We start from the raw sequence: 7,765 nt of genomic DNA, 5'->3' as shown, positions 1-7,765 counted from the left end.
AAAAAAAAAAAAAAAAAAAAACACTGGCCACGAAACACCACGACAACAAATAAAACTAGCGCGACCGAAATTATAGAGGACGAAGAGGTACACTGTGCCGAAGAGAAGAGACGCTAGATCGATGCTAGAAAATCGTAGACACGTCGACACGACCCCTCGACGGGTATCTATCCCACAGCGGGGCACGAGGACGACTGGAATGGAAACCGAATTGTAGGGGTCCCTTCGAGGTGCGTACGTGACGGGGTGAAGAGGGTTTCCCAGCAATGGCTGCGGCGAGGGGAGAAGGGGACATGCCAAGGGAAGGTTAGGAGGGGTGGCGGTGACTGAGAGGGTCCGTTTATCCTACGGTGTCCCATAGGATCCGCGTTCCCTTCTCTGCAGTTTGGTACGCGTTGACTCACCCTGAGCGTAGCCAGCCTCAGGTAGAAAAACCTGCGACCGGCTCTCGACCGAACGGGAAACAAGTTGTATACGTCGAGCGGGCCCCGACAAATTTGTCCGGAATTTCTCGGGCTAAAATTGGAACGCAAATATCCGCCTCATTGTCTTCCGACCGGGGAGAACTAATAGTGTGTACTTGCGTAAAGAGTCTTTACGACGGTAATTTCGAAGGAGGATTCTGACGGACGGTTGTCGTCATTGTCTGGGAAAATGTTTGAGCAAGCCAGTGAATACTTCGGAGAAGAGAATGGAGAGATTGGCTGGAAAATCTCCTTCTCGGAGTTTCGTTGATCGAAATGAAAAACGAGACGATAGTGTACGAAAGCGTAGAGAAAGCACGGTGTCCTATTTGCTCTTTCTCGAACTTTCGTCAAACGTGCGCTCGTTGAGGAATTTAATTAACGTGTCGGATCGGTGCGTAGTAATTTCTTCGATACCGTTTACTGTTAGGTTGTTCGAAAAGTATCTTTCTTTTACAGACACGTCTTTTACAACGATGCATCTTTATAGAAACATGACGCCTAATCTGTCGAACGTTGTGATCTTTATTTATAATATTTATAAAATAATATAAAAGGCAAAAAGGTTCTGCATTTCCTCATAAAACGAAAGAAACTTTTCAGACGACCTGATACATTTTCGTCTAGCAATAGATACGCCACGCTTCAAAGCCACGCAGATCAATTCCACGAATCGGTAGAGCAGATAAGCGATAACAAATGTTGCTTATCAGAATTTCTCTCGTCTAACGTTTTGTTAGAAGTTTTGGTATTACTTTTTGACAAGGTGGATATCAATTATGTGGTTAAGAATAACGAAAGCGCGGACTGAAGGATAACGAAGAGAGATAACGAAATATGTAAACTATTTAAAAGTAAAACTGAAAATCGAAAGAGAATCGAAATTTTACACGGCTGCGAGTCGTTGAAGACCTACGATTCCCATTTCTATGCAGCCTATCTTCTTCGAAACGATTCAGATTTCGAAGACACCGGGTATATACGGTGGCAAAGCACGACAGCTCGGATGAGGCACCGTTTCGAACGTGCGTTACGTAGCTCGGCTAGTCACTGCTAGTTGAAAGATCGCAGCGAAGCGGAGGGCTAGCAAGAGGAACAGTAGAGGGCTACGAGCAGAGAAAAAAGAGAGACGAAGAGGAATAGAGCGAAAAAAAGAGAGGACGCGATGAAAGTAGCGCGAGGAGCGCGCACAGACGAGCAGGCACGCACGTGCGTAACGACGAGCACACTCTAACTAATGCAACGCGGTTCGCTCGTTTCTAGCTTGACGTAACGCAACCGCGTTTCCGGTCGTCCGCGATCGCTTCCGCTCGCCTACTTTTTTCCCCTCCTATCCCCTTTCACCGATCCGTTTATCCGTCACTCGCGTCGCTTCTTCGCGTAAATCACGCGCGACCAACACCGACGCACGTGCGAAAACAAATAGCCACGGTACGAGTTAGTCGCCTTGGTACAGTGTTTCCCGATCGTTTTTAAAACTCGACCCTGTTTTCCCATCGTAACCCTGATGGATGGCCAGAACGATAAAAGTCAGAATTATTAGCTCCGTGTACTTGAAGCACGATGTAAGATCAAGCGTTGGATTTTGACTATACAATAGTAAGTACTAGTAGGCAAAGTACAATTCTCAAGAGAGAATGTCAGGTAAAAGAGCGGAAGGGAAGAGCAGTTAAGTCGTAATACCCATGTTGTAAGTAAAGAGATTAGGAACGTAAGATTTATTACTGTACGTAAGTATACCTGAGACAGCTGCTTTATCAAAATCTGTCTTGTATTCTTTCGTCCGTAGACAAGAAATGTACCCATAGTCAAATAATTTGCGACCCTTCCTTTCCTTTATCGGGTGTCATAACCATAAAACAGGGCTGCTGCTACCTGACTTGTTAGATACACAAGTACTGGGAAAGTAGCCGGGAAAATGAAAATTATGAGAACAAGAAATACAATTATTTCCGAATATATAATAGAACGGAATATAATTGATGCATAGGACAACACCAAACTATATACTGGTAGAGGAACGCAAATTAATAGAAATGAAAGGAAGAGCATTAAAAAGAGCAGCGAGGTACGAGGAGAAAGCCCTAGAATCAAAAAAGGAATTAGTAAAGAAGTGCATAAAGGAAAGAGAGAGAGAGAGAGAGAGAGAGAGAGAGAATGGGGGAATGGCGAGGAAGGGAAAAGAGCAAGAAAGAGAAAGAAATGACTACAAGAGGTAAGAAAAAGAGGGACGCAAATAGATACAAGAGACGAGCAAGAAAGGATGACAGCAGACCAAATTATAGAAGAAAGAAGAAAGAGAGAAACAGAAGAGAGGGGGAAAAAGATAAGGGAATCCAAATACAACATACACTACAGAAACATAGTCAAAGAGAAATTACCAAAGTACGAAGGGAGGATGAAGTGGAAGGACAGAAGAATACTGGCAAGATTCAGATGCGGAAACGAGACCAAAGCAAGGGAATACTGGAAAGAAGAGGGGGGAAAAATATGTAGACTATGCAGAAGGAAAGAAGACCTAAGACGTGTAATAGAAGAATGTGAAATAACGGGAGGACCAAAAGACATAGGAAAAACGCTGAACGAGACTGGAGAAGGTTTGGCAGAACCGAAAGCAATAATAGAGAAGAGAAGGGCAAACGACAAGGAGGAGGCACAACAAGGAGACTAAAAACCAAAGTGGCAATAGTTGTTAATTTATAGTTCCTAATGCTTAGTTTTTAGAGGTAAAATAAGCAAGGTAGTGCAATGGAATAGAGTGGAAAATAGGGGAGGTAGACATGTAAAAAGGGAATTAGATGTAAAAGATGTAAAACAAACTAAACGATAATAATAACAATTGATGCACAGATTAAAACGACGTCTGATCGATTCTCCTTCCCATCTTAGCGATCTCGATTTCGATATCGAAAATCGATGGAAATAGAGCGATTGCGTTTCTCGCGACATTTTTCGAATTTCATCTTCCACGGTGTTACAGTTTCACGTTGTTATTCGTTGAAGCAGTGTCCACAAGAAAATTATACAACGATCATAAAATGTTTACGCATATCGGCCGCGAACATGTTTGCCGACGAGCGAACGTGTCGGAACGTATTCCAATACACGAGGTCGTTGAACGACGCGGTGAAAATTATGGGAATTCTCACCTGCCTCGAGTTTCATGGATAAAGGACTCAGGGGCAATCGAGGGCAGTTTCTTCGGGGTGGACGAGTCTCAAGAAGGTGTAGCAAATACCAAAGCGGAGAAAGTGTCAAGGAGATGGGAACTAGAGAAAATTTTCTTTGAAGGTCGTTTCGAAATGAAGCATTTTTGAAGATTGAAGGGCACTCGACGATGTTTGCACGGTCGACCGATCGTCCTACGCGAAATGTATATTTGAGAGAATCAGGCTGCCTCCGCGGTCCACGCCGGAACGTGTCGATTTATCTTCTTATCGACTGATTTTGCTGTTGGCTGTATTCGCGTAACAACGAGATTAAATGGCACTCGAAATTGCGCGGCTCTCGATTCGATCGATCGCGAAGCAGTGTTTATTTGCTCGATTAGTAGTCTTCTACCTGCGCAAACGGAAACGAGGTAACGACGCGCCGCACCATCGCTGCGTGTTGAACATTCCATCTCGGTGGTTCGATATTTTAAACGCGTACGGATTCGGCATTTTTATTTTTCATACGATTAAACGCGAACAGATTTAAAATAAAAGTCACAGAAGAAATGGTAACCTGCAGTTTTTCCCCTTTGCCGGAACGGGATTTTAATGGGCTAAAGTATACCCTTTTAGTCAGCAGGTGGTATAAAACTCGGAACGTGCTTCAAATGGATAATATAAACGCTTCGTGGCATAACATTATACTTCGTAAATGGATTTTACCTCGATTATTATATCTTCGAGAAAAATGGAACAAAGGAGCTCGTTAATGCGCCTGTACACGCAACCATTTATTATTTACGCTTGCGAACGTGTACCGTGCTTGGGAAGACGCAACGTCTGGCCATATGCTACGCTTTGTTTTCAAACGCTTTTCACACGAACTGTAGCACATCGCGGTTCGAAAGTCGATCGCTACGGAATATAAACATACCGAGTTGCCTACCATCGTCCACAGTCCTCTGCGAACTACTTTACATATCTTTCTATTCGCAACGAACGCGATACATCGTCGAGGCGGAAGCATTTCTCTTTTCTTTCTTTCTTTCTCCTGGTGACGTTATTTTACCGGTAGTTACGCGTTTATCTCGAGAGAATGATCGAACGCTTAGAAAGAGAACAGGGAAAGACACGACACGAAGCAATCGCGCCACGCGACTAATTTCCATACCGCCCTCGTCACGAGCTTCGACAAACTGATCCACTAAATGGGGATTAATTAGGGGAATGATTTCGAGGCAGAGGGTCCTTCGTTGTCCGAACTTTCGACCAGCGCGTTGAAATCGCGGACTGGTCTGTTTACTCGAGGAGGGTGTCGATAATTGAACAGGGTGTCGAGGGAAATCTTTTTCACCCTCTACCGTGTAACCTCTCCGCGTAATTTTTGGCGAAATTTTTGGTCGAATTACGGCGCTCTTCGATATTAATCGACGCGCGCGTTTAGTTCGCTGGTTTTTGAAATATCTTGCAGACGAAACCGATATACAACGAGCCTGAGTGAAACGAACAGATAGGTCCGAGCTGTTGAACGTTCGATTCGACAGCTTTCACCACAGGAACGGTTCTTGTCGTTTTCGAAGGAAACGAACGAATATTCTAATTTCTACGATTTCTGCCCGATCTAGTTCAATCTCTTTTTTAACGAAATACCGTTACCTTACGTTACGACGTAAGTTTACGTTGTTCGGTTATCGATAAATCTGTTCCGGTTAAGGTAAGTTTACTACAAGGCGCGTAAAGATATACAAATTTGAAATACGTTCTCTAAAAGCGACGGGGCTGACGTTCGAATTTAGGCGAAACAACCCTTGACACACGGCGCCAAGATCGAAAAAAGGTGCACCCTACGAAATCAATCCTTCACGACGAACAATCGTCAAGACGAAACGATTCCGCGTTTCAAGGTATTCCATCGATCTCCCACGAGGTATAGCAGGCAAAACCAGCAGCAAGACCACTGTATAAACACAAAGGGGTTTCCCCGGGGGGGATGAAGTTGCTATGGGGGTGGCGCAGAGATTCTGCGGTCCTTTATGCCGGCGTTCTGCTAGGGCAAGCCCGGAGAATGCACGAATTACCGTTCGATTTGTAAATCAAACATTGACGCGACCGTGTGCAGACGCCGCTGGCACGGCCACCGGATGAGAGTGTTTTATCGCCTGATCGATGCTGGTTTCGCGGCGTTAATTCGACTAGAAAGCGTGGCACGATCGACTTCCCACCGAGACGAGGGAACGATTATTCCGTAGCGAGTCCTTGCGCCACCGAAAAGTATACCATAAATTTTCACGCATTTAAATCTAAAATCTAAAGATACGGAAACGCACCATGTAATATGCGTGTAATATGCACGTAATACGCAAATGTTTTTCTTTAACGTTACTTTCTCAGTTACGATCTTTAAAAGCCGAGATGCAGCTTTTTACGATCCTCGGATTCTATATGCACGTAATTATTATTTCATCGTAACGCGTTAATCGCTTTCGGACTGCGGGATACACGAAATTGCACGAAATATACTTGGCGAAACGAATCTCTATCTAGATCCTACCTTTTGTATAAAAAAAGACCAATGACCAAACTGGATCTTCTTTCGAATCTCATTCGCGACATTTTCCGCTACGTGTTACGATATTGGCTTAAATCGAAATAACAGCACGAGATGGCTCGTCGCGATCGATATCGCGGCCGTTTTCTCAAATTGCGTCATGAGAACGATTATCGGCATCGATCTTGGCCAACGCGTACCTCCCATTTCCGTGTCTGTTAATCTTCGAGTCGGTTTATTTTTCTTGGCCTTCGAAAGTTTATCAACGCGAGCGCAGACCGAGTGTTTGACAAGATAAAAAGCCTGTTGACCGATGCACGCTTGGAAAACGAAACAATTTCGATGGAAAGGCATGCGATGCTCGTGGCACGCGAGAATTCCCTCGCTGTATATTTTAATAATAAATCGATATCGGTTATTCGAGGCACAAGCGCTTCCGCCGCTGGTCTTCTTCGCGCGTTCCTTCAACCCCTTCGCCGCATCGCAGCTCCTTATCGCGCCACTATGCTGGCTTTATCTCGAGGGATGAGGCTCTTCTATGCATCGTAGGGAGAGAACGAGCGAGAAGAGCGTTGATTAAAATTTCAACAACGCCGACACGAAGTTGTCAAAGGGTTGTTGGCCGAGCGGCGCCGGAACGCCAGGCGCGGGTCACTCTAAGTAATTAAAGCCTCGTTTCTATTCCGTCCCCTGCTGCCCATCGTTTTCCGAGGTGTTCTTTCCTTCGTCCCGAATCTCTGATTTATACGAAGAGACGGAATCGCGAAGAAACTTCTTTGGTTCGGTTGCGCTCAGGAAAATGGGCAAAAATTGCTAAATTCCAAGCTTCGCGTATCTTCGAGATAAATTCGACACGAAGGGAATTATGACTTTGACCTACTTTCGCTTCCAATTATCGTATTTCTATCGCTTCGAGAAGCATCGTCGATGTCGAAGCCAAAATCTTATCGATTTGACGCGCATAGTAAAATTTAAGCACGCGCAAATTGTGCGTATCGCTTTAAATTATTCTCAGCATCGTAGCTCATTTTCCGTCGTGTTTTTACTACGCGTACCATTACACCGCGAACGTTAGAAACGTACGTAAACTCGAAGATTCGAAAATAAAGATAAATCAAACGAGAAATACTTCGCGTATATACGTTTCTTCCAAAATATTCATACGACGAATATGCCGCATTACACGTTGCAGTTTGGGATCGTACTTTTACCGTTTATATCATCGCTGTCATTAGCAAACGTTATTCAAACATATAAAATTAATCGATAGACAATTGATATGTAATATAACGATTATAAAAATAATTCCAACGTTACGTTCACGCCGAGGAATATTGTTGAAAATTAATTAAATAACTGTGGAAAGGTCGGGAGATATCGGAGATTACGACAAGGAGTATGTACATACTTACACACTACATAGAATCGTGGAAAAGTGAAATAGGAGGAACGTTCGCGTTGGTTCGGCAAAGCGTTAATTTCAGCAGCCTCGGAGCGCGAACGAGACGAACGAGCGAGTACAAACGAATGAAATTATCCGCATCGATGGCCAGGAACGCGATGCGCTTCCTGCAACGAGCCGTCGACTTACGACTCGGCTC

The 7,765-nt window shown here is 44.3% G+C and overlaps 1 protein-coding gene across 1 annotated transcript in view; it reads right to left on the bottom strand.

Annotated features, from left to right (window-relative positions):
- LOC100743267 overlaps positions 1-7,765 on the bottom strand; it is a 153,454-nt gene that overhangs the window by 42,973 nt on the left and 102,716 nt on the right. The window lies entirely within an intron of this gene.

Source organism: Bombus impatiens, unplaced genomic scaffold (assembly GCF_000188095.3).
Source record: "Bombus impatiens unplaced genomic scaffold, BIMP_2.2 scf_0463, whole genome shotgun sequence".
NCBI classification, from domain to species: domain Eukaryota; kingdom Metazoa; phylum Arthropoda; class Insecta; order Hymenoptera; family Apidae; genus Bombus; species Bombus impatiens.
Note: the sequence above shows the minus strand (reverse complement) of the source record. Positions and strands in the feature narration are given on the sequence as shown.